At 40.5% G+C, this 27,045-nt stretch overlaps 1 long non-coding RNA gene across 1 annotated transcript; it reads left to right on the top strand.

The window, feature by feature from the left end:
- Window positions 1–3,696: 3,696 nt before the first annotated feature.
- On the top strand, window positions 3,697–11,368 carry LOC144380112 (uncharacterized). Its single transcript, XR_013443929.1, has 3 exons — window positions 3,697–6,253; window positions 6,686–6,736; window positions 11,119–11,368. It is a non-coding gene; the product is annotated as an uncharacterized LOC144380112 (long non-coding RNA).
- The last annotated feature ends 15,677 nt before the right edge of the window (window positions 11,369–27,045 follow it).

The raw sequence follows: 27,045 nt of genomic DNA, 5'->3' as shown, positions 1-27,045 counted from the left end.
TGATCAGGATGGCGTTGAAGGTATAGGTTGCTCTTTGTGGCACAGACATTTTAACAATGTTTATTCTGATCCATGAGCATGGAATGTTTTTCCATCTTTTTGTGTCTTCTTCAATTTCTTTCATGAGTGTTCTGTAGTTCCTAGAGTATAGATCCTTTACCTCTTTGGTTAGGTTTATTCTGAGGTATCTTATGGAAAGAATTAATAAGATCAATAAACCACTGGCCAGACATATCCAAAAGAAAAGAGAAAGGACCCAAATTAATAAAATTATGAATGAAAGGGGAGAGATCACGACTAACACCATGGAAATAGAAACAATTATTAGAAATTATTATCAACAACTATATGCCAATAAATTAAGCAACCTGGAAGAAATGGATGCCTTCCTGGAAACCTATAAACTAGCAAGATTGAAACAGGAAATAAATTGGCAACCTGAATAGGCCAATAACCAGTAACGTGATTGAAGCAGTGATCAAAAACCTCCCAAAAAACAAGAGTCCAGGGCCTGATGGATTCCCTGGGGAATTCCACCAAACATTCAAAGAAGAAATAATACCTATTCTTCTGAAGCTGTTTCAAAAAAATAGAAACAGAAAGAAAGCTTCCAAACTCATTCTATGAGGCCAGTATTACCTTGATCCCCAAACCACGCAAAGACCCCATCAAAAAGGAGAATTTCAGACTGATATCCCTGACGAATATGGATTCCAAAATCCTCAACAAAATCCTAGCTAATAGGATCCAACGGTACATTAAAAGGATCATCCACCACGACCAAGTGGGATTTATCCCTGGGATGCAAGGGTGGTTCAACATTCAAAAATCAATCAATGTGATAGAACACATTAATAAGAGAGAGAAGAACCATATGGTCCTCTCAATTGATGGAGAAAAAGCATTTGACAAAATACAGCATCCTTTCCTGATTTAAACTCTTCAGAGTATAGGGATAGAGGGAACATTCCTCAAGTTCATAAAATCCATCTATGAAAAACCCACAGTGCATATCATCCTCAATGGGGAAAAGCTTCCCTTAAGATCAGGAACGTGACAAGGATGCCCACTCTCGCCACTATTGTTCAACATAGTATTAGAAGTCCTAGCAACAGCAATTAGACAACAAAAAGAAATAAAATGTATTCAAATTGGCAAAGAAGAAGTCAAACTTTCTCTCTTCGCAGATAACATACTTTATGTGGAAAATCCAAAAGATTCCACCCCCAAATTACTAGAACTCATACAGCAATTCAGTAATGTGGCAGGATACAAAATCAATGCACAGAAATCAGTTGTTTTCCTATACACTAACAATGTAACTATAGAAAGAGAAATTAGAGAACTGATTCTATTTACAATAGCACCAAAAACCATAAGATACCTTGGAATAAACCTAACCAAACAGATACCTTTTAAAATGTTGTCAAGCATGCAGCATTGGCTGGGTGGTTGATGGCTTGGCTGATTAGAGCCCCAAATTCAGCGGTGTCTTACTTCCTTGGTCCTTATTTCTGTGTCCAATGAGTTACTAAGTGACCTGAGAATTCTACGGTAAGCATGATGTGGATATCTATGGCCTATAGAGGTTTGTATTCATGATGTTGCCTTTAATTAGACTTTGACTTGACCCGTGGAAATTACACCAACAGATTGTGGTCCTCTTGAAACTGCCAAGACTCCTTGAGAAATAGGAAATAAGACTCTACAATTCCCTCCCTGTTATCAGTTATCAGTTAGAAGCTGGGGGAGCTATGGCCAAGAGGACAAACTTTCTTCTGTGTGTTGAGTGTTCAACATCTTATTTTCTGGTTCTAGAACACCTATAGTATTCAGTTGAGCTGGTGGAGGGCTGGCCTGAGGGGCATCTCTTGAGAGGGGCATGTCTGGATTTCAAAGTGTGTGTTAACTTAGATAGAGCCAATATTTCAATGGTTTTTATTTGCTTTCAGATACCATGTCTAATGTCCTTGGAAGTAAAAACAACATTGAAAGTAGTGGTTGGTTTTCTGACTTTAAAAAAGAAGAAAGAAAGTAGTGGTTCTCAACTGGGGGCCATTTGGTGTCCCCACAGGGGACACTTAGTATTGTTTGCAGACAGTTTCGGTGGTTGTGACTTGAGTGAGGGTGTTCCTGGAATTTAGTGGGTGGAGGCCAGGGGTGCCACCCCGCACCCTCCAGTACATGGGCCAGCCCTTGCGATGAGGAATTATCCAAGCTAAAATGTCAATACTGCTAAGACTGAGCAACCCTACCTAAAGGAAGGTGTAAGTATTTTTTTTTTAATTTTAATGGCATGAGCTAAAACAACAACAACAAAAATGCACCAAATTGGTAAAACAAACAAACAAACAAACTCAAGGAGAGATTCATTGGCAGCAAACTCAAAACCTCCATGAAATTTTTGACCATTGGTGTAGTTGATTTTTTTCTTAAGTTCCAGTATGGAGTATCTCCTTTCTCTGGACTTGTCAGCATGTACATATGAACATCTGAAGTTGACAGAGGATTTGGAATTTGGGGAAAGTTTGGGGCCAGTCCATGAGGCTCTTCAGGGAGTCCTGGGTCACGTAAATAGAGTCTAAAGAGAATTGATTTCTCTGTCCTGTTGAAAGAATCTATCCCAAATGGACAGTGAGGGAATCTTACCAATGCACATTCTCTCCTCTCTCTCTGGCACAAAACAGGACACTTTCTGGCCCCCGGGACTGTTGGTGTAATGAATATAGTGTTAATTAAAGGGGTGAGATCTCACAAACCAACGTTGTGAAGGAGTGCTTAACGAAAACAGTGAGTGGCAGTGTAGCCTAGTCAGAGGTTGAGCTTTGTTGCTTCCCCATTGTGTTATCTTGGGCAAGTTCCGGAACCACTATGACCTTCAGATTCCTGTGCTGTAAAATGGGGCTGAGAAGAGACTCTGCTTCTTGAGAATGTCAGGGGAAATCCATGAGATGGCTGTATCTGGAAGGTGGTTATCAGGGGTTAATGCTTACTCAACACTAGGTATCACTCTTGGTGATACTGTTTCCCTGTGCACCTGCTCTGCTGTAGCTTTCAGCATAAATACCACTATACTATCTTTAAATTTAATTTTTAAAAACTTTATTGGGATATAATTGGCACATAACATTGTGTAAGGTTGAGGTGTACCCCATGTTGATTTGGTACATTTATATATGGCAGTATGATGACCAACTTAGCTTTAGCTAACATCTTGTGGCATCTCATAAGCGCCATTTCTTGTTTGTCAGAGGAACCAATGAGATCTAGTCTGTCAGCATTCTTTTTTTTTATTTTATTTTATTTTATTATGTTCTGTTAGTCACCATACAGTACATCATTAGTTTTTGATGTAGTGTCCCATGATTCATTGTTTGTTTATAACACCCAGTGCTCCATGCAATACATGCCCTCCTTAATACCCATCACCAGGCTAACCCATCCCTCCACCCCTTCCCCTCTAAAACCCTCAGTTTGTTTTTCAGAGTCCATAGTCTCTCATGGTTCATCCCCCCTTCATTTTTCCCTTCCTTCTCTTAATGTCCTCCATGCTATTCCTTATGTTCCACAAATAAGTGAAACCATATGATAATTGACTTTCTCTGCTTGACTTATTTCACTTAGCATAATCTCCTCCAGTCCCATCCATGTTGATGTAAAAGTTGGGTATTCATCCTTTCTGATGGATGAGTAATATTAAAAATAACCTGTCAGCAGTCTTAAGGTTTATATTATGGTTCTGTTGTCTATCATCACTATGCTGTGCATTTGATCTCCAGGACTTACCTGTCTACTAGTTCCAAGTTAGTTCCCTTAAACAACATCTCCCCAGGTCTGCCCCCATCCACCCAGCCTCTGATAACCACCATTCTACTGTCTGTTTTTATGAGGTCAGCTTCAGAACCATGAGGGCGCCTGGGTGGCTCAGTTGGTTAAGCGACTGCCTTCGGCTCAGGTCATGATCCTGGAGTCCCGGGATCGAGTCCCACATCAGGCTCCCTGCTCAGCGGGGAGTCTGCTTCTCCCTCTGACCCTCCCCCCTCTCATGTACTCTCTCTCATTCTCACTCTCTCAAATAAATAAATAAATCTTTAAAAAAAAAAAAAAAACAGAACCATGATTAAATTGGATGGGTATGAAACAGGCTTCAACAGAGAGGTTGAATTCAGGATAACATAGTCTCAGATTCAGGAGAGGACACACTAAGGGGAACCCTCTTAGACTGTTGGTGGGAATGCAAGTTGGTACAGCCACTTTGGAAAACAGTGTGGGGGTTCCTCAAGAAGTTAAAAATAGAGCTACCCTATGACCCAGCAATTGCACTCCTGGGTATTTACCCCAAAGACATGGATGTAGTGAAAAGAAGGGGCACATGCACCCCAATGTTCATAGCAGCAATGTCCTCAATAGCCAAACTGTGGAAGGAGGCAAGATGCCCTTCAACAGACAAATGGATAAAGAATATGTGGTAAATATATACAATGGAATATTACTCAACCATTAGAAAGGATGAATACCCACCATTTCCATCGACATGGATGGGACTGGAGGGGATTATGCTAAGTGAAATAAGTTAAGCAGAGAAAAAAATTATCATATGTTTCACTCATATGTGGAACATAAGGAATAGCATGGAGGACATTAGGAGAAGGAAGGGAAAACTGAAGAGGGGGAAATCAGAGGGGGAGACAAACCATGAGAGACTATGGACTCCGGGAAACAAACTGAGGGTTTCAGAGGGGAGGGGTGGAGGATGGGTTAGCCCGGTAATGGGTATTGAGGAGGGCACATGTTGCAAGGAACACTGGGCGTTATCCGCAAACAATGAATCATGGAACACTACATCAAAAACTAATGATGTGATGTATGGTGATTAACATAACATAATAAAATTAAATTAAAAAAATAAACAAAAACTAATGAACTGCTGTATGATGACTAATATAACATAACAAAAAAAGAAGTTATGTATGAGCTGCTTGAAAGAAAATTGGGAATTTAAAAAAAAAAAAAAAAAAGGAGGGGACACTTGCTTCTTCAACCTCCATGGAGCCTCACCCTTGCTGATGGGTCCACATGTTCCACCTTCCCCTCTGCTCTATTTTTTCTTCTCCTCTTTCCTCTTCCTCTTAAAATCTAAGCCAGAGTTACAGGGCAAGGTGAGCTGGGAGGAAAGTGTTAGGGAGTGGTCAATCTGTTCCAGTTCCATTGGGGGAAGGCACTCCAGATCTGCAGGAACCACACCCATCACTGACCACCTGGGTCCACCTTCCTTTCAGGAACATTGAGCTGGCCCCTACCTGCTGGGCTGTAGGGGAGGAGGCTATTCCCCTTATACTGACTGTAGAGTTGATATTGGTTCACAACTCTCCCTCTTGGGAAGATCCTAGCTGTGATCTGAAATTGGCCCCATTGCTCCAGGGCAGGGAGAGACTGAAGAAGGAGGCAGGCCACTCCAGGTTGGGAGGTGGCAGGTTTAATAAGGAAAGGGAACTTGCATATAGGGTTTGTCTTGGGCAACAGCAAGACAAATGGATCCCCACACCCATCCACCAAATCTTGTAAGTCTGCATATAGAGAGGAGGGGCTTGACTGGGTTTAGTCACTTATACACCACATCACTATCTCAAGGTGATGTCCTTGGAGCAGCCTCTGGGAGCAGGAAAGGTAAGGAGAACCTGCTTTGCAAGGACAGGTGAGGGGGTGAGGGGGTGAGGAGCCTCTGAGTGTCTGAGTCCTGCTCATAGGTCAATTGGTGGTTATGTCTTTTCGATGACCTTCCTCAGCAGTTGGGTTGGCAGACTTGGGAAATAGAACCATCTGGGTTCCAACGGTTTCATCAGAACAACCAGAATGACTCATACAAAAAAGATAAGGTGGGGTTTTCACTGCTAGGGCAATCAAGCTCTTTGCTAAAGGAGCAGAACTTTGTCTTCAAAATAATCAGGTGGTCACCCTGATTAAAATTCATGAGTGTCACCAAAAAGGTAGGATTTCTGTATTGATGGGGCTGGTGGTGGTGGTGGTGAGGCATATGATAATTTTCTCAAAGGCTGAATACTCTCACAGCTTCTATTCTCCAGTATCATTTTATATTCTCTGAAAAGACACAGTAGTACTTCTTAAGTCACTATATAAGTAACCCATCTTTACTCTAGGAAAACAGAAAATACAGATGAGCAAAATTGAAAACTACCTGGAAATGACCACTCTTCACATCCTGGTCTATGTCTCGCCACACTTTTTCCTTCCAGTATGTATGAGTAATAAACATTTATTTTGTGTTGGTCTTTTCAAATCAGCCTCCTGCCACACCAGCTTAAACCTGATATAAGTGTTTAGCAGCTTCCAAAGAAGAGACCATTTTATTAAGTTTGCTAGCATTTATCAGTTTTATAAAATTGATTAAAACCTTAATGAAATGTATCCACATGTTGTAAGGAGAAAGGGAACTTTATCTAAGTGAATAAACTATTCTGCTGGTAGGAGTGGTATCTATGGAAATGACAAATTTACTTATGTTTAACACGCTGCCCTTCTTTGTAATCAAGACAGTATGTTCTATGTTGTAAATCAAGTACTGTCCCTGGGAGAAACAAGCAGGTTGCCAGGGATATTCAGAAGCCCACTGAAGGATTTAAGGAAGATTCCTGAAATGTTAATTCCTTCCTTTTATTTTTCTCAGGGCTTTCTTGCTTGGTCTTTGTCGTGAGGACACAAGATTCATCAGGCTATGGTATGTTGGCACTTGAAACCAAAAGCAAGTTCTTTTTTTTTTTAAAGAGTTTATTTATTTATTTATTTATTTGAGAGTGGGAGAGAAACAGCATGAGAAGGGAGAGGGTCAGAGGGAGAAGCAGGCTCCCCACTGAGCTGGGAGCCCAATGTGGGACTTGATCCCAGGACTCCGGGATCATGACTTGAGCCGAAGGCAGTTGCTTAACCAACTGAACCACCCAGGCGCCCCCAAAAGCAAGCTCTTTTTAATAAAATCACTGCCCAGTGTATCTGGATGGGAATGCCCAGCGCAACAGGGCACAGTCCATCAGGATGTGGTCTTTCTCCCGTGGCCTCAACAGACAGCTCTAAAGTCTGGCATCATTTTTTTTTTTTTTTTTTTTTAGAGAGAGAGAGAGCATCAACAGGGGGAGGGACAAAAGGAGAGGGACAAGCAGACTCCCTGCTGAGCAGGGAGCCCAATGCAGGGCTTGATCCCAAGATCCTGAGATCATGACCCGATCCGAAGGCAGACGCTTAACTGACTGAGCCACCCAGCTGCCCCCAGTCTGGCATCATTTCTAAGAGCTCTGTGACTTTTTTTTTTTAAAGAATTTTATTTATTTATTTGACAGAGAGAGACAAAGCGAGAGAGGGAACACAAGCAGGGGGAGTGGGAGAGGGAGAAGCAGGCTTCCCGCCGAGCAGGGAGCCCGATGCGGGGCTCAATCCCAGGGCCCTGGGATCATGACCTGAGCCGAAGGCAGATGCTTAACGACTGAGCCACCCAGGCGCCCCCAGCTCTGCGACTTTTGATTAATTCGGATGAGCTACATTGATTACCATTTTTGTAGGTCCAGAGTGGCCAAATACTGTCAATTTTGTGTGGTTCTATTCACTGTTATACTACAACTTTTGTACTGTGTTCATATGGAAGACTATGCCCAGATTCATATGAAGGTGGAATGAGAAGGCAGTTTTCCATTTTGCCTGACACTTTCAAAAGTCCACCATGCCTCTCTGATACAAACCTGCTTTTTTCTGGTATCATTCCATTGCTTCCATCAGACTCCCAGAAGCATCCTTGTTCTCTTCCTCTCTTTCCCACAATCCCCCAAGTCCAGTTGTCTTCCTCCTTACCCTATCATTTAGGCAGAGTCCCCATGCTTTGCAACGGGACCAGTGCTGTCCAATCGAAACAGAATGCAAATCAAACCCACATACCTTACTATTTTATAGTAGCCACAATTAAAAAGGTCTTACCACTCACTAGTTGGGCTGGGCATACTTTTTCCAGGCTGGAGGGATTGAAAACTATCACCCCTTCATCTGCTGCTGCCATCCGCAAAAGCAGAGTGTCCCAGATGCTACTCCTTGGCAGCCAAGCTTGCCTCCATCTCCAGAACCTTTTCTCTCATCCTAGGATGAAAAGTGATGGTCCCAAAGCACGCCTTATTTCTTGTGACAAAATCAGTTGCTTCTCAGGGTGCCTGAAGGTAGAAATGATCATTGCTTCAGATCATAGTTTCTGGAGCCAGACTGCCTGGCTGTGAATCCTGGCTTGATAACTTACTAGCTATGTGACCTTAGGCAAGTTAATCTCTCTGTGCCTCATTTCCTAATCTATAAAATGGAGATTTTACTATAGATCATAGTACCCACCTCATGGAGTTGCTCTTAAGTTGGTATTATGATCCGGAAAGGGCAGAAACAGTCCTGGCACACAGCAAATGCCATATAAGGGTTTGAGAAGATTTCTCCCATCCTTTCTAGGTGAACCACACTCAACTACCCAAATGGGGTCTTGCTTCTCTTGGTCCAGACGAACACTAAAAAAATCTTATGTTGGCCCATTTCTTCGCTCCTTCTCTCCCTCCCTACCCTCCTTCCTTCTTTCTTGGTAACTTTTTGTTTTATATAATTTCAAACACAGAAAAATTGGAAGATTACTTTCAGATCTTCCCTCCCTCCCCCGCTTCACCAATTGTTAAAGCACCAATTGCTTTATCATATAAGTATATAATATATATTATATACAATAAACATTATATATTATATATAAACACACAGTCATCCATTTGTGTATATATAATAAACATTATATATTATATATAAACACATAGAAACATTCATCCATTTGTGTATATAATACATATACATAGGACATACATACATTTACATATTGCATGTATGATACATAGTACAATAATTTCATACATGCATTGTGTATATGTGTATATATGTGTATATACATATATAACACAAACACATATTTTTTTCTAAACTACTTGAGAAGAAGCTGAAGACATCATACTCCTGCACTCCTTAATACTTCAGTATGCATTTTCTAAGAACAAGGACATGCTCTCAAATAATCACAGACTAATTAAGAAAATCAATGCAACTGACCCATTAGTTATGGGGTAGGTTCCATTGTCATTTTAAAGATGAGGACAAGGAGGCTTGGAGACTTTTCAGAAATCAACTGAAGTCCCAGCTAAGTAAGTGGTACAACAGTAAAGGTATTTTATTCCCCTACAGTGCAAAGGTTAGCGGGAAGGGACAACTAATTACAGTGTATTAAGACTGCAATGTCGGGGCGCCTGGGTGGCTCAGTTGTTAAGCATCTGCCTTCGGCTCAGGTCATGATCCCAGAGGCCTGGGATCGAGCCCTGCATCGGGCTCCCTGCTCTGCGGGGAGCCTGCTTCTCCCTCTCCCACTCCCCCTGCTTGTGTTCCCTCTCTCGCTGTGTCTCTCTCTGTCAAAATAAAATAAAATAAAATAAGACTGCAATGTCATCACTTTAGTTTGAGCTGCAAACACTTATTGGTAGGGGCCAAAATAGGAAGAATGTGGAATTCAGACAGGATAATGTCTCCTAATAAAACATGGCATGATGGTTTTTGTCAGTCAACTTTTTATTTTGGACATTTAAATCTATAGAAATATTGTAACAATAGTAAAAATGATCGCCCTATACTCTTCACCTGGATTCATCAACTGCTAAGATACTGCTAGATTTCCTTCTGGTTTCCTAGCTACCTATCTAAACCCACAAATATATATTAGCAAAAATAATTATATGTAGCTATCAGTGAAAATTGATAAAAGGAAACCTCACTAACATAGGGTCTGGAGGTTCAGCAAAGGGAGCTCTCCTGCCCTAGCACTTGTGGTCAATTACAAACCCAAGAGGAAGAGATGGACCTTGCAAGCCAATACTACTTCACTCAGCCAGCAGGAGGAAGAAAGTCTCCTCTGCCCTGCTTCCCTCCCTCATACCCTCAACAGACTGAACAATGAGAAATAGTCACAGCTCAGCCAATGAGAGACAGTCACAGCTCAGCCAATGAGAAGCCACTATACTTCAAACTCCCAGTTTACTCCAATGGACTTTTTGTGTAGAATAGCCCCGCCTCTTTCCTCTTTCCTCTAGAAAACAGCAGTCTTCTCCCTTGTTCAGTGGACAGAGGACTTGCCTTGTGTGTCCCAGGTTGCAATTCTCTTCCGTTCCAAATAAACCCATTTTTGCCGGGAAAATAACTGGCACTTTTACTTTTAAAGTTAACATATCTATATACAATATAGATATATCTTCAACTTAGTTAATTGTCACATTGAGATTATATAATGGTTATAAATATTCGTATACATATCTATATGTATTTATTTTTCGCTAATCCATTGAAAAATAAATTGTGGATATCATGCCCCTAAATCCCTTAGCATTTATCTACTAAGAACATGGAGATGCTCTTACATAAGACAAGGTCAATTTAGGAGATTTGTCATTGATGCAATTCTATTATTTAATTTAAGCCCATTGTCAAATTTTCAATTGTTCCAGTAATGCATTTTTTTTCAAATTTAGGATTTATTCTTCAATCACGTAGGCATTATATTTAATTATTATGTTTCTTTAATCTCCTTTAGTCTAGAACAGTTACTTTCAGCCTTTCTTTTTCTTTCATGACATTGACATTTTTGTTGAGGTGAAGCAGTTAGGTTAGAGCATGTGCCTCAATTGAGTTTATCTGAGAATTCCCCATTATTAGGTCTGGTTATGCATGTGGGGCAGGGAAAGGGCGCATATGGTATTCTATCTTTCTTTGTGCATGAACTTGGAGGTAGCAGATGGCAGAGATGGTAAGTAGTTTGTCTAATATATCAATAACAGAATTCCACTGATTTAACCAACTTATTTACTAACTCCAAGATACTTTTAAAGTGCATCTAAGAAAAGTCCTAGAAGAAAGAAGTTTTTTTAACTCACTAGTAAGTGAGTAAAGTCATTTGTTGACATTTTAAGAGACAGGATTTCAAGTGGGATTAGATTGATTAAATATTGAATAAAAAACAGAACCCACAGAGCTGCCTTCTTCTTCTCTCTCTCCCTACAGATCCATGTGCAGCCCATCCCTGTCATGCTTCTGCTTCCTGTCTTCGAGAAACAAAAATACTACTGTTATTGCATAGAAGGGTATGTCTCAACCACAAGAGAAAAAAACTTTCACAGACTGGAACATCAAATGCACAGGTGATTCTGGGCTTGTAGAAAGAGTGGCATTACTGCAAGAGTATGCATATCTTGGAAGAGAAGCTGGCCATAGGCTTCTCAGAGGGGAAGAACTTCAGTGTCCTGCCTGAAGATCATGTCTCTTTTCTCTGTAGCATCATTCATGTGAGAGATGGGTAAGAATTTGAGGTCCAGGAGAAATTGACTTGTGTTCCATCTCAATTCTAATTAAGTATCTGTGCAACTCTAACTAAGTAATCTGTGCAGATTAAAGCAGTTTTTGCTTTAATCCTCAGTCTCAAGTGTATAACCTGTAAAATAGGAGTAATCATCATATCTTCTGCAGATCAGGGAATTCAGGTCAGAGGAATATGTGTTTGTTTAAAGGAGTCAATCTAAGTGAAATAAGTCAAGCAGAGAAAGTCAATTATCATATGGTTTCACTTATTTGTGGAACATAAGGAATAGCATGGAGGACATTAGGAGAAGGAAGGGAAAAATGAAGGGAGGGAAATCGGAGGGAGAGATGAACCATGAGAGACTATGGACTCTGAGAAACAAATAGGGTTTTAGAGGGGAGGGGGGAGGGGGGATTGGTTAGCCTGGTGATGGGTATTAAGGAGGGCATGTACTGCAGGGAACACTGGGTGTTATACGAAAACAATGGATCGTGGATCACCACATCAAAAACTAATGATGTATTGTATGGTGACTAACATAACATAATAAATTTTTTTTAAAAATTCTACTACAAAAAAAAAAGGATTCAATCCCAAAATTAATGAAATGCCCAGTTTAAAAAAAATAAGTCCTCCTATGCATCTAGTGTCATGCTGGGCACTTTATTTATTTAAACCAAAAAAAAAAAACAACTCTCTAGGTCCACCCACCTTGTCACAAATGGTGGGATTTCATTCTTTTTTATGGCTGAGTAATATTTCACATCTGAATTTTATATCTATATTTATAGATAGATAGATGATAGATAGATAGATAGGTAGATGATAGATAGATAAATCTTGTTTATCCATTTATCTATCAATGGACACTCAGTTTGCTTCCATATCTTAGTTATTATAAATAATGCTGCAATGAACATAGGAGTGCATGTAAACAAATAAACAAACAAAACAAAACACATACCAACTACCCATGACATGGATGTCTCTTTTAAGTTGGAAGTTAGCAAACTTTTTCTGCAGAGGGCTATCCAGTAAATATTTCAGACTTTGCAGGCCATATGGTCTCTGTTGCAACTATTTAACCCTGTCTTTATCATGTGACTGCAGCCATAGACATAAATGAATAGATGTGGCTGTGTACCAATAAAATTTTACAAAAACAGGCAGTGGGCCAGCCCAGGGCCACAGTTTGCAACCTTGGCCTAAGTAATAAGAATACTTGCTATCCCCCCAAATTCCCTAATACTTACAGTAGGAAATAGTCATATTTATTTGAAAAGGAAAATGTTTTGCTGGATTTGCGTTCAAGTATATCTCAACATATTTTCTAATATAAATCTGAGAGAAGCCACTTATGTGAGCCACACAAGTAATTTCAAATTTTCTAGTAGCTACATTTAAAAAAATAAAAACAGGAAATTAATTTTAATAATATACTTTAACAACATATGTGAAGTATTAATCATTTCAAGCTGTAATCAATATAAAAAGCATTAATGAGACCACTTATATGCTCTTTTTCATATTGTCTTTGATTTCCAGAATGCATTTTATGCTTACAGTACATTTTAATTCAGACTAGCCATAGCCTCAGGTGACTGGTTGTTCCTGTTTTGGAAAATGGATTTCTTGGACCTGACTCTCAGTTTTGTGACATTTTAAAAAAGTCTAGCTCTTTCCATTTGGTAATCCAGAATGAGATGGAAGGATAATGATTTACAATAATTTTCTCTCAGAAATTCATAGATACTCTGAATGGGAGAAGATATTTGCAAATGACATTACAGTTAAAGGGCTGATATCCAAGATCTTTAAAGAACTTCTCAAACTCAACACTCAAAAAACTAATAACCCAGTCAAAAAATAGACAGAAGACATGAACAGAAACTTCTCCAAAAGGACATACAAATGGCTAACAAACACATGAAAAATGCTCAACATCACTAGCCATCAGGGAAATACAAATTAAAACCACAATGAGATACCACCTTACACCAGTTAGAATGGCAAAAATTAACAAAACAGGAAACAACAAATGTTGTGAGGATGTGGAGAAAGAGGACCCCCTCTTACACTGTTGGTGGGAATGCAAGCTGTTACAGCCACTTTGGAAAACAGTGTGGAGGTTCCTCAAGATGTTAAGAATAGAGCTACCCTATGACCCAGCAATTGCACTACTAGGTATTTACCCCAAAGATACAGATGTAGTGAAGGGGCACGTGCACCCCTATGTTCATAGCAGCAGTGTCCACAATAGCCAAACTGAGGAAGGAGCCGAGATGCCCTTCAACAGATGAATGGATAAAGATGTGGTACATATACACAATGGAATATTATTCAGCCTTCAGAAATGATGAATACCCACCATTTGCATTGACATGTATGGAACTGGAGGGGATTATGCTAAGTGAAATAAGTCAAGCAGAGAAAAACAATTATCATATGGTTTCACTCATATGTGGAACATAAGCAATAGCATGGAGGATCATAGAGGAAGGGAGGGAAATCCAAAGGGGGAGAAATCAGAGAGAGAGATGAACCATGGGAGACTATGGACCCCAAGAAAAAATCTGAGGGTTTCAGAGGGGAAGAGGTTGGAGGGAGCGGGTAACAGGGTAATGGATATTGAGGAGGGCATGTGTTGTGATGAGCACTGGATGTTATACTTAACTAATGAATCACAGAACACTACATCAAAAACTAATTATGTGCAATACAGTGGCTAACTGAACATAATAAAAATAAATAAAATAAAAAAATAAAAATAAAATGTTCTTATAGTAAAAAAAAGAAATTCATAGATATTTCATAGATATCTCTTCCTTATTTTTAATATATAGCATTCTCAGTTTGATTCTTTTTTTTTTTAAATAATAACTGGTCCCCCCCCCCCCCTTTCTGGTAGTTTGTAGGATATCCTCTTTTTCCTTGGAGCTAGGATATCTCATTATATTTTTAACATTTTTGTATATTTTTTTCTTATGTAGATATGTATACACATATCTAATATATAGAGAGAAATTTTATTCTCTTCTCCCTTACAAAATCTCTGCTTGGGGGTATCTATATTCAGTGTTGTTACTTGGCATGTTCTAGCTTCTGTTGATCTAAAAATTGTTCCTTTTCACTGCAGGGAAATAGTTGATTGGATTGCATTATTCCTGGTCATCCTGATGAAATTCCTTTCGGATAGGTACTGACCATCCTGGATATCTCCTAACTCTTTACCTTTCCCTCTAAATCCGAGAAGAGTTCCTCAACTTACTTTTCCTAATAATTTGGCCTTTTGCATGTCCATTCTGTTACCGAGCATTGTCATTAAAATTTCAGAAAACTCAGCTTTAATTTCTCAGAAACTTTTTTGGTTATTTTTCTTTTATTGTGCCATTTCCATAGCAGCTTCTTCTTTCTTTTACTTGTTATATTTATTGAGATGAAGAGCCTTGTCAAAGGCAAAGACAGTGGTTAGATATAACACATGTAATCAACATACTATATACATAAGCTAAATTTAAAAAAGAAGAGAAAGGAAAATATGAAAATATCTAAGATTAAACCTCTCTGTAACTGCACAATATTATATCTTTGGTATGATTCCTACTCGTCCTTTCAAATCAACATATAAAGTCATACATAACTTATATAAGTATTAATCAAATTCACTGTTATAACTCTGTGTCTCAGACAAAAGATTAAAATACTTATTGGCATGCTAACAGACTGTTCCTATAATATATTGCTCCCCACGACATGAATTCTAATAACAATGAATAATATAATATATGTAATGTACATAATAATATAATAGAGTAATAATATATTCTAATATATATTATAGATAATATAATAATTAATATAGTTATAATATTAAAATCTGAAATGTTTGATAATAATTAAAAAACAAAATATCTTGCCTTAATTAAAATATTCCCTAAAATACCAGGGAGAGAAAGGCTGCTTTATTTTTTGTTGTTAAAAATTTGCCCCCAGGGGCGCCTGGGTGGCTCAGTTGGTTGGGCGACTGCCTTCGGCTCAGGTCATGATCCTGGAGTCCCAGGATCGAGTCCCACGTCGGGCTCTCTGCTCAGCGGGGAGTCTGCTTCTGCCTCTGACCCTCCCCCCTCTCATGTGCTCTCTCTCTCTCTCATTCTGTCTCAAATAAATAAATAAAATCTTTAAAAAAAAAAAATTTGCCCCCAGTCATATGGAGATATAATTGACATATAGTTCCGTATAAGTTTAAGGTGAAGAATGACTTGAAGAAAGCCTATTCTTATGATATGAAACAAATGAGTTCTTGAATCTTTCTGGAGATCATTTCTGAGGATTTTAAGTTCTCCCCTCTTTCCTGTATTAACTGTGTACCTTAGCCCAGATTTTGCTAGAAAACAGAACCCAAGGCACAACATGTATTCAGGCTTTAAGGGGTTGTGTGTGAAATCCTGGGCAGCAAGAGTGAGGGAAGAAGGGGATGTGAAGCAGGGAAGGAGGGAGAGCAAATTCAAGATGATGCATCCCTGTGCTGGGCACTGCCATGTAAGACAATGTGGGTGGTGGTGGTCATGCAAGACTTTCCAGAAAGGCCACTTATAACTGTGTTGGGACAGTCCCTTGGCAGGAGGAGAGAAGGAGAAAAAGAGAGAGGCCAGCTCCTTCTCATCTTGTTTCTCCCCTTGGTCAAACTTTGCCTCATTGGACTTTTCCTGACTTCTAGGTTGATTTGCCTATCTGGGGAAGGCAGATCCTACATCCACAGCACAGCAGTTCATCTGAGTCCAGGGAGGAGATCCCAGAGTCTCCATGTGTATGATGAGGTCAGATCTGGGTGCTGGAGCTGCTATGATGCCCACCACGCCAGTGGACCCTCAGCTGGGGGAGGTCAAGTCAGTCTGTGCTATTAGGAGACAAGGCACCTGAGGTGTCTCAGGGGACCTTGGGACCTGTGAGTGGGCAAAAATGATGCTGGCCATAAACTGGGTCCAGAACAATTTGCTGTCATTGCTTCCTGTCTTGCTTTTCCTTCAGCTGTCTTAAAACATTTCTTCAATGCCATGGGGTCCATGGCTGTACCTACATAGTTATTAAAGCCACTTAATACAGATGCCTGATGCAGGTGTTCTTAGGATTGTGGACTTGTAGTGACAGAAAATGATGACCACTGATCCATGTACAAGTACCAGATCGGAACAGAATACCAGGCAGGTAGGTTTCCTTTAGGTTGTGGACACGAGGAACAGGTAAGCAGAACATAGTCCCCTCTGGCTCTGGAATTAGAGACATCCTGGGTGAGAATCAGTTTCACCAGGCTGTGTGCATCAGCACCTTCTCGCATCAGCATCCCTGAAACGAACCCTCTGCTTTATTTAAACAGCTAAATTTATCTGCTTTGTCTACATGGCAGGTGGTACAGTTTGGTGATATGAATGGTCAAGTTGGAACTGGTGTCCCCAGCTGGCCACTCCTACTCTAACTACTAACTCGGAGTGTGGATCCCAGTGCAGTTCTCCATTGAGAAGCTTCCTGTTTAGGTTAGTAGGAGAGGTCTAGTGCCTGTGGTTTTCAGAGTTCTCCCATTCTGGTTTCTCTCAGCGCTCAGGCTCATTTGCACCGTATCTTACAGAAATTCCTTAGAACTCTCTGGTCTGTTGATGGCACTCTTCAGAATTTGGGGCACTATCTGCATTTGTCTTTATTTTAACAATTCTTATTTGGGTTTTTTTGCCCACAGGGGTTAAGTGAAGAAAGGGGAGGTAAATGTGCATTCTTAGCTAGCTCTTTTGAATGAAAAATCCTATTCTCAATGAGGCTGAGAACCCTGGGTTGACAATCACACAGTGCAAGGCAAGACAGAACCCAGGAGGGCTGACCTCCCACCTGTGGCTAGCCTCCCATCCTGGCTCACCCTGGGGCCATCTCTTCAGTGGGCTGGATTCACCCACACTATGCACACTCATTTCTTGCTCTGTCACTGCTTATCACTTACGCCAAACCAGTCCAGAGTATGAGTCCACTGTAGTCAAAAATAGCTACCATTTACTGACTGTTTATTACTGTGTGTCCAGAAATGTATTCACTACATCAAAAACTAATGATGTATTGTATGGTGACTAACATAACATAATAAAATAAAATTAAAAAAAAACTTTATATGCATTAATTCATCCAATGCTCATACCAGCCATGAATTAGACATGATTATCATGATTCTCATTTTACTGGTGAGGAAACCAAGGCTCAAAGGGGTTAAGAAATTTGCTCAAAGTCACTCAGAGAGTACACAGCAGAATCAAAACACAAACCCAGTTCTCTGCAAGGCAAAGCCTGGGCCCTGCTTTTACATTACACCAGTGGGTTTTACCCTGGGGGTGGTTCTGTCTCTTAAGGGACACATGGCTGTGTCTGGAGACAGTTTTGATGGTCACAACTGGGGGGTGCTACTGGCATCTACTGGTAGAAGCTAGTGCTACTGCTCAACCTCCTACAGTGCATAGGGTGGCCTTCCCCCACCCCCACATCAAAGAATCAGTGCCAATGTGCAGAAAATTACACTAGAATCATACATTACCATAAGCAGGGACTCAAAACCACCCAATGTTTTGTTGTGAGTTAATAGCTTCTCAAGCATTCTCAGGGGAAAATTCCAGATAGCTTGTAAACTTACCATGGTCTGGGTTTATGATTTCATTCTCGAGTGAGGCATGTTCAGGGGCTGTTGCAACCTTGGCAATGGCACATGGATGTCTTTGTGGGATTCTCATGTGGATGACCATGCCTACAGTCTCCTAATACTAACACATGCATACCCACAACACCATTTGTAAAACAGAAATTATCACTGATACAATGAAACTTATACTTTATTTTATTTTATTAATTTGAATTCAATAAGCCAACATGTAGTACATCACTACTTTCAGATGTACAGTTAGTTCAACAATTCATCAGTTGAATATAACACCCAGTGCTCACCACATCACGTGCCCGCCTTAATGGCCATCACCCAGTTACCCCATCCCTCCACCCACCTCCCCTCCAGCAACCCTCAGTTAGTTTCCTATAGTTAGGAGTCTTTCATGGATTTTCTCCCTCTCTGATGACTTCCCATTCAGTTTTCCCTCCCTTCCCCTATGATCCTCCACACTGTTTCTTACATTCCACATATGAGTGAAACCATATAATTGTCTTTCTCTGATTGACTTATTTTTTTTGCTCAGCACAATACCCTCCAATTCCATCCATGTCGATGTAAATGGTAATATTTCATTTTTATGGCTTAGTAGTATTCCACTGGGTGTATATACCTTCTCTTCTTTATTTATTCATCTGTTGATGGACATCTTGGCTCTTTCCATAGTTGGCTTATTGTGGACGTTATTGCTACTAACATTGAGGTATAAGTGCCCCTTTGGATCACTACATTTGTATCATTGGGGTAAAAACCCAGTAGTGCAATTCCTGGGTTGTAGGGTAGCTCTATTTTTAACTTTTTGAGGAACCTCCATACTGTTTTCCAGGATGGCTGTACCAGCTTGCATGTCCACCAACAGTGTAAGGGTGTTCCCCTTTCTCCACATCCTCACCAACATTTGTTGTTTCTGACTTGTTAATTTTAACCATTCTGACTGGTGTGAGATGAACGATGAGAGATGATGGACTCTGAAAAACAAACTGAGGGTTCTAGAGGGGAGGGGGTGGGGGGATGGGTTAGCCTGGTGATGGGTATTAAAGAGGGCATGTTCTACATGGAACACTGGGTGTTACATGCAAACGACGAATCATGGATCACTACATCAAAAACTAATGATGTAATGTATGGTGATTAACATAACATAATAATAATTTAAAAAAAGATCAGGAACACGTCAAGGATGCCCACTCTCACCACTATTGTTCAACATAGTACTAGAAGTCCTAGCAACAGCAATCAGACAACAAAAAGAAATAAAACATATTGAAATTGGCAAAGAAGAAGTCAAACTCTCTCTTTTCGCAGATGACATGATACTTTATGTGGAAAACCCAAAAGACTCCACCCCCCAAATTACCAGAACTCATACAGCAATTCAGTAATGTGGCAGGATACAAAATCAACGCACAGAAATCAGTTGCTTTCTTATACACTAACAATGCAACTGTAGAAAGAGAAATTAGAGAAACGATTCCATTTACAATAGCACCAAAAACCATAAGATACCTTGGAATAAACCTAACCAAAGAGGTAAAAGATTTATACTCTAGGAACTACAGAACATTCATGAAAGAAATTGAAGAAGACACAAAAAGATGGAAAAACTTTCCATGCTCATGGATTCGAAGAATAAACATTGTTAAAATGTCTATGCTAGAATAGGGAAGGAAAGATGGCGGAGGGGTAGGGGACCCTATTTCAACTGGTCCCCGGAACTGAGCTGGATATCTACCAGACCACTCTGAGCACCCACGAAACCAGCCTGAGATGTAAGAAGATCTGGATCTCTAAAAACAGAATATCGCAGGCGGTTGGTTTTGAGGTAGGAAGTGGGGAGCCCTGATTCCGCGAGCAGATATCAGAGGATAAACGGCAGCGGGAGGGTGCCTGGCCATGGGGATCCTACACCGCAGGTGAGCGACAGCCTCACGCGCTGGGGACGGGACACAGACTTGCAGACTGATACTGGCGGGGAAAGGACTTTAGGGCAGCCCCCGGGGCAGAAACCCAGAGCAGTGGGGTCGCACGTGAGAACTGGGAGTGGCTGGCGGTTTTAGAAACACAAAGGGCAGAGACCTGCTCCGACCTGGAGGCAGGACTGGGGGCGCTGCAGAGGGGTGCACAACCCAGGACGCTGCAGTTTATAGCAGCACAGACAGAAATGGAGACGGTGTGGTCTGGAGAGCTCACTGAAGAACAGACTGCAGTCTCTGCTCTGAGGCAGAGGGTTGGAAATGGTCTCTTCTGCTCTGACTCACGGAAGAGACACGGAAAGCCACCAGGGAAAGCCGCCAGAGAACAAAAGCCCCAAAAACTGATTCCTGCTGAGCCCATGCCCCGCCACAGGGGGGCAGGGCAACTCCGCCCAAACAGGGTTGCCTGAGTAACAGCATGGCAGGCCCCTCCCCCAGAAGACAGGCTGGGAAAATAAAGAGGTCAGCAACCCTAAGGTCCCAAGAAAACAGGTTCATCTTGTTTGGGTTCTAGTCAATAATTTGGACTCTATACATTCCCTCAAACACCCATCAACAGAATGACTAGGAGGAGGAGCCCCCAAAATAGAAAAGACTCAAAAATCATGACTTATGCTGCAGATTTACAAATGGATGCAGATATAACCAAGATGTTGGAGATGGAATTCAGGCTAGCAATTGTGAAGACAATGGCTAGAATGGAGAAATCAATTAATGGCAACATAGAGTCTCTAAGGGCAGAAATGAAAGCTGAATTGGCAGAACTTAAAATGCTATCAATGAGATCTAATCCAATCTAGATAATCTAACAGCTAGGGTAAGTGAGGTAGAAGAACGAATAAGCGACCTGGAAGACAATATAATAGATAAAAAGGGAAAAGAGGAGGCCAGGGAAAAACAACTCAGAATCCATGAAAATAGAATCAGAGAAATAAGTGACACCATGAAGCATTCCAATGTCAGAATAATTGGAATCGGAGGGAGTGGAGAGAGAGAGAGGACTAGAAGATGTATTTGAGCAAATCATAGCTGAGAACTTCCCTAATCTGGGGAATGAAACAAACATTCGCATCCTAGAGGCGGAGAGGACCCCTCCCAAGATCAAGGAAAACAGGCCAACACCCTGGCATGTAATAATAAAACTTGCAAATCTTAGAACCAAGGAAACCATCTTAAGGAGAGTTAGGGAGAAGAGATTCCTTATGTACAGAGGGAGGAAGATCAGAATAACGTCAGACCTATCCACAGAGACCTGGCAAGCCAGAAGGGCCTGGCAAGACATATTCAGGGTACTAAATGAGAAGAACATGCAGCCAAGAATACTTTATCCAGCAAGGCTTTCATTTAGAATGGATGGAGAGATGCAGAGCTTCCACGACCGGCAGAAACTGAAAGAATATGTGACCACTAAGTCGGCCCTGCGAGAAATATTAAGGGGGGTTCTAAAAAGGAGAAAGACACTACATCAAAAACTAATGATGTATTGTATGGTGACTAACATAACATAATAAAATTTAAAAAAAAAGTCAACCTTAAAAAAAATAAAAATAAAAAATAAATAAAAAGGAGAAAGACCCCAAGAGTCATATACAACAGAAATTTACAGAGACAATCTATAAAAACAACGTCTTCACAGGCAACATGATGACAATTAATTCATATCTTTCAATAATCACTCTCAACGTGAATGGCCAAAATGTTCCCATAAAACGGCACAGGGTTGCGGATTGGATAAAAAGACAGGACCCATCCATATGCTGCCTACAAGAGACTCATTTTGAACCTAAAGATACATCCAGACTGAAAGTGAAGGGATGGAGATCCATCTTCCATGCCAGCGGACCTCAAAAGAAAGCTGGGGTAGCAATTCTTATATCAGACAAATTAGATTTTAAACTAAAGTCTGTAATTAGAGACACAGAAGGACACTATGTCATTCTTAAAGGGTCTATCCAACAAGAAGATCTAACAATTTTGAATATCTATGCCCCCAACATGGGAGCAGCCATCTACATAAGCCAACTGTTAACCAAAATAAAGAGTCATATTGATAACAACACGTTAATTATAGGAGACCTCAATACTCCACTCTCAGCAATAGACAGATCATCTAAGCAGAAAATCAACAAGGAAACAAGAGCTTTGAATGATACACTGGACCAGATGGACCTCATAGATATTTACAGAACATTCCACCCTAAAACAACAGAATACTCATTCTTCTCAAGCGCACATGGAACTTTCTCCAGAATAGACCACATACTGGGTCACAAATCAGGTCTCAACCGATACCAAAAGATTGAGATTATTCCCTACATATTCTCTGACCACAATGCTTTAAAACTGGAACTCAATCACAAGAAAAAATTTGGCAGAAATTCAAACACTTGGAAGCTAAAGACCACTCTGCTCAAGAATGTTTGGGTCAACCAGGAAATCAAAGAAGAACTCAAACAATTTATGGAAATCAATGAGAACGAACACACATCGGTCCAAAACCTATGGGATACTGCAAAGGTAGTCCTAAGGGGGAAATACATAGCCATCGAAGCCTCACTCAAAAAAATAGAAAAATCCTGAATTCACCAACTAACTCTACACCTTAAAGAACTAGAGAAAAAGCAACAAACAATGCCTAAGCCACACATTAGAAGAGAAATAATTAAAATTAGAGCAGAAATCAATGAATTAGAAACCAGAAACACAGTAGATCAGATCAACGAAACTAGAAGTTGGTTCTTTGAAAGAATTAATAAGATCGATAAATCACTGGCCAGACTTATCCAAAAGAAAAGAGAAAGGACCCAAATTAATAAAATTATGAATGAAAGGGGAGAGATCACGACTAACACCAAGGAAATAGAAACAATTATTAGAAATTATTATTAACAACTATATGCCAATAAACTGAGCAATCTGGATGAAATGGAGGCCTTCCTGGAAACCTATAAGCTGCCAAGACTGAAACAGGAAGAAATTGACAACCTGAATAGGCCAATAACCAGTAACAAGATTGAAGCAGTGATCAAAAACCTCCCAAAAAACAAGAGTCCAGGACCTGATGGATTCCCTGGGCAATTCTACCAAACATTCAAAGAAGAAATAATACCTATTCTACTGAAGCTGTTTCAAAAAATAGAAACAGAAGGAAAACTTCCAAACTCATTCTATGAGGCCAGCATTACCTTAATCCCCAAACCAGGCAAAGACCCCATCAAAAAGGAGAATTTCAGACCAATATCCCTGATGAATATGGATTCCAAAATCCTCAACAAAATCCTAGCTAATAGGATCCAACAATACATTAAAAGGATCATCCACCATGACCAAGTGGGATTTATCCCCGGGATGCAAGGGTGGTTCAACATTCACAAATCAATCAATGTGATAGAACACATTAATAAGAGGAGGGAGAAGAACCATATGGTCCTCTCAATTGATGCAGAAAAAGCATTTGACAACATACAACATCCTTTCCTGATTAAAACTCTTCAGAGTATAGGGATAGAGGGAACATTCCCCAAGTTCATAAAATCCATCTATGAAAAACCCACAGCGAATATCATCCTCAATGGGGAAAAGCTGAGAGCCTTTCCTTTAAGATCAGGAACACGTCAAGGATGCCCACTCTCGCCACTATTGTTCAACATAGTACTAGAAGTCCTAGCAACAGCAATCAGACAACAAAAAGAAATAAAATGTATTCAAATTGGCAAAGAAGAAGTCAAACTCTCTCTTTTCGCAGATGACATGATACTTTATGTGGAAAACCCAAAAGACTCCACCCGCAAATTACTAGAACTCATACAGCAATTCAGTAATGTGGCAGGATACAAAATCAATGCACAGAAATCAGTTGCTTTCTTATACACTAACAACGCAACTGTAGAAAGAGAAATTAGAGAAACGATTCCATTTACAATAGCACCAAAAACCATAAGATACCTCAGAATAAACCTAACCAAAAAGGTAAAGGATCTATACTCTAGGAACTACAGAACACTCATGAAAGAAATTGAAGAAGACACAAAAAGATGGAAAAATATTCCATGCTCATGGATTGGAAGAATAAACATTGTGAAAATGTCTATGCTACCCAGAGCAATCTATACCTTCAATGCCATCCCAATCAAAATTCCAATGACATTTTTCAAAGTGCTGGAACAAACAATCCTAAAATTTGTATGGAATCAGAAAAGACTCCGAATCGCCAAGGAGATGTTGAAAAAGAAAAACAAAACGGGGGGCATCACGTTGCCTGATTTCAAGCTGTATTACAAAGCAGTGATCACCAAGACAGCATGGTACTGGCACAAAAACAGACATATAGACCAATGGAACAGAATAGAGAACCCAGATATGGACCCTCAACTCTATGGTCAAATAATCTTCGACAAAGCAGGAAAAAACATGCAATGGAAAAAAGACAGTCTCTTCAATAAATGGTGCTGGGAAAATTGGACAGCCACATGCAGAAGAATGAAACTCGACCATTCTCTAACACCATACACAAAGATAAACTCAAAATGGATGAAAGGCCACAATGTAAGACAGGAATCCATCAAAATCCTAGAGGAGAACATAGGCAGTAACCTCTCTGACATCGGCCACAGCAACTTCTTTCAAGATACATCTCCAAAGGCTAGTGAAACAAAAGCAAAAATGAACTTTTGGGACTTCATCAAGATAAAAAGCTTCTGCACAGCAAAGGAAACAGTCAACAAAACAAAGAGGCAACCCATGGAATGGGAGAAGATATTTGCAAATGACACTACAGATAAAGGGCTGGTATCCAAGATCTATAAAGAACTTCTCAAACTCAACACCCAAAAAACAAAGAATCAAGTCAAAAAATGGGCAGAAGATATGAAAAGACACTTCTCTGAAGAAGACATACAAATGGCTAACAGACACATGAAAACATGTTCATCATCATTAGCCATCAGGGAAATTCAAATCAAAACCACATTGAGATACCACCTTCCACCAGTTAGAATGGCAAAAATGGACAGGGAAAGAAACAACAAATGTTGGAGAGGTTGTGGAGAAAGGGGAACCCTCTTACACTGTTGGTGGGAATGCAAGTTGGTACAGCCACTTTGGAAAAGTGTGGAGGTGCCTCAAAAAATTAAAAATAGAGCTACCCTATGACCCAGCAATTGCACTCCTGGGTATTTACCCCAAAGACACAGATGTAGTGAAAAGAAGGGCCATATGCACCCCAATGTTCCTAGCAGCATGTCCACAATAGCCAAACTGTGGAAAGAGCCGAGATGCCCTTCAACAGATGAATGGATAAAGAAGATGTGGTCCATATATACAATGGAATATTACTCAGCCATCAGAAAGGATGAATACCCAACTTTTACATCAACATGGATGGGACTGGAGGAGATTATGCTAAGTGAAATAAGTCAAGCAGAGAAAGTCAATTATCATATGGTTTCACTTAATTGGGGGAACATAAGGAATAGCATGGAGGACATTAGGAGAAGGAAGGGAAAAATGGCGGGGGGGAATTGGAGAGGGAGAGATGAACCATGAGAGACTACGGACTCTGAGAAACAAATAGGGTTCTAGAGGGGAGGGGTGAGGGGGGATTGGTTAGCCCAGTGATGGGTATTAAGGAGGGCACGTACTGCATGGAGCACTGGGTGTTATACGAAAATAGATCGTGGATCACCACATCAAAAACTAAGGATGTATTGTATGGTGACTAACATAACATAATAAAATTTTTACAAAAAGATAAAACAATTTAACAGAAAATAAAAATAGGAAAGATTCAATGAGGGTAGAAATCAGCTATGTTAATGGAACTTAACTAGATTAGGTCCAGACATAGATACTTGCAGAATACAAATGAGGGGGACAGGTCTTGTCCTGTCCACCCCCACACCCACCCCTACTATGCTGTCCTCCCAGATGGCCTCAAACCCAGGCAACCGCTCTTACACTGTGACCTCACTCAACTCCACCTTCCAAAATGCCAGGTCTGGCAGGTAAGAGCCCTGTGTACTGGGCTCCACCTTGTGTTCCATAAAGTGCTCTGTGCCTGGATCGACTGGACCAGAGAGGGCCATGGGATGTCCTACCCCAGGACACTGAGAGTTTGGAATATGCAGACTAGCTCACACTGAAGAGTCAGGCCTGCCCCCGTTCTGGGGTGGAATCAGCCTCCAACAAAGCTGCTGGCTCTGGGAGAGAGCTTTCACTAAGTTAAATCCAGAGCCTGTTGTAAGAGGCATGAGGTACAGCTGTCTGAGGCATAGCTGTCCACCTCCACTCACTCTCTTTGTTTTTCAGGCTTTGACCCTCTGAAATCAGGCTTCCTTCCCCACCTCAGCTAAAACTACTCTCCCAAAAGTTTAAGAAGTCCAGAAAATACCAGGTCCTTCCAGAACCACATCACTTCTTTTCCTTCCTGAACCTAGTGAGACAGTCTCCCCCTCTGACTTCTACAGAAGTGACACCTTTATTCCATCAATTATTTGTTCACCATAAATCACTACAATGTTTACTGAATAAATTGTTTATAAGCAAAATGAATTGTTTATTGAATAATTCCAATGTGTCCTATGCTGTGAGGTGGACAAGTTTCATTCAGGGTGAAGGCAGTGAGCTTGCTGGCAAGGATTCTTTCTTTCTTTCTTTTTTCTTTAAATTCAATTAGCCAAGGTATAGTAAGTACATCATTGGTTTTTGATATAATGTTCAATGATTCATCAGTTCAGTATAACACGCAGTGCTCATCAATTCAAGTGGCCTCCTTAATACCCATCACCTTGTTACCCTATCCCCCCACCCCCTCCCTTTCCACAGCCCTCAGTTTGTTTCCCGGAGTCAAGAGTCTCATATGGTTATCTCCCTCACTGATTTCTTCCCATTCAGTTTTCCCCCCATCCCTATTGTCCTCTGCATTATTCCTTATGTTTCACATATGAGTGAAACCATATGATAATTGTTTC

Source organism: Halichoerus grypus, chromosome 1 (assembly GCF_964656455.1).
Source record: "Halichoerus grypus chromosome 1, mHalGry1.hap1.1, whole genome shotgun sequence".
Classification (NCBI taxonomy): domain Eukaryota; kingdom Metazoa; phylum Chordata; class Mammalia; order Carnivora; family Phocidae; genus Halichoerus; species Halichoerus grypus.
The sequence above is the reverse complement of the archived record's forward strand: the minus strand, read 5'-3'. Positions and strand labels throughout refer to the sequence as shown.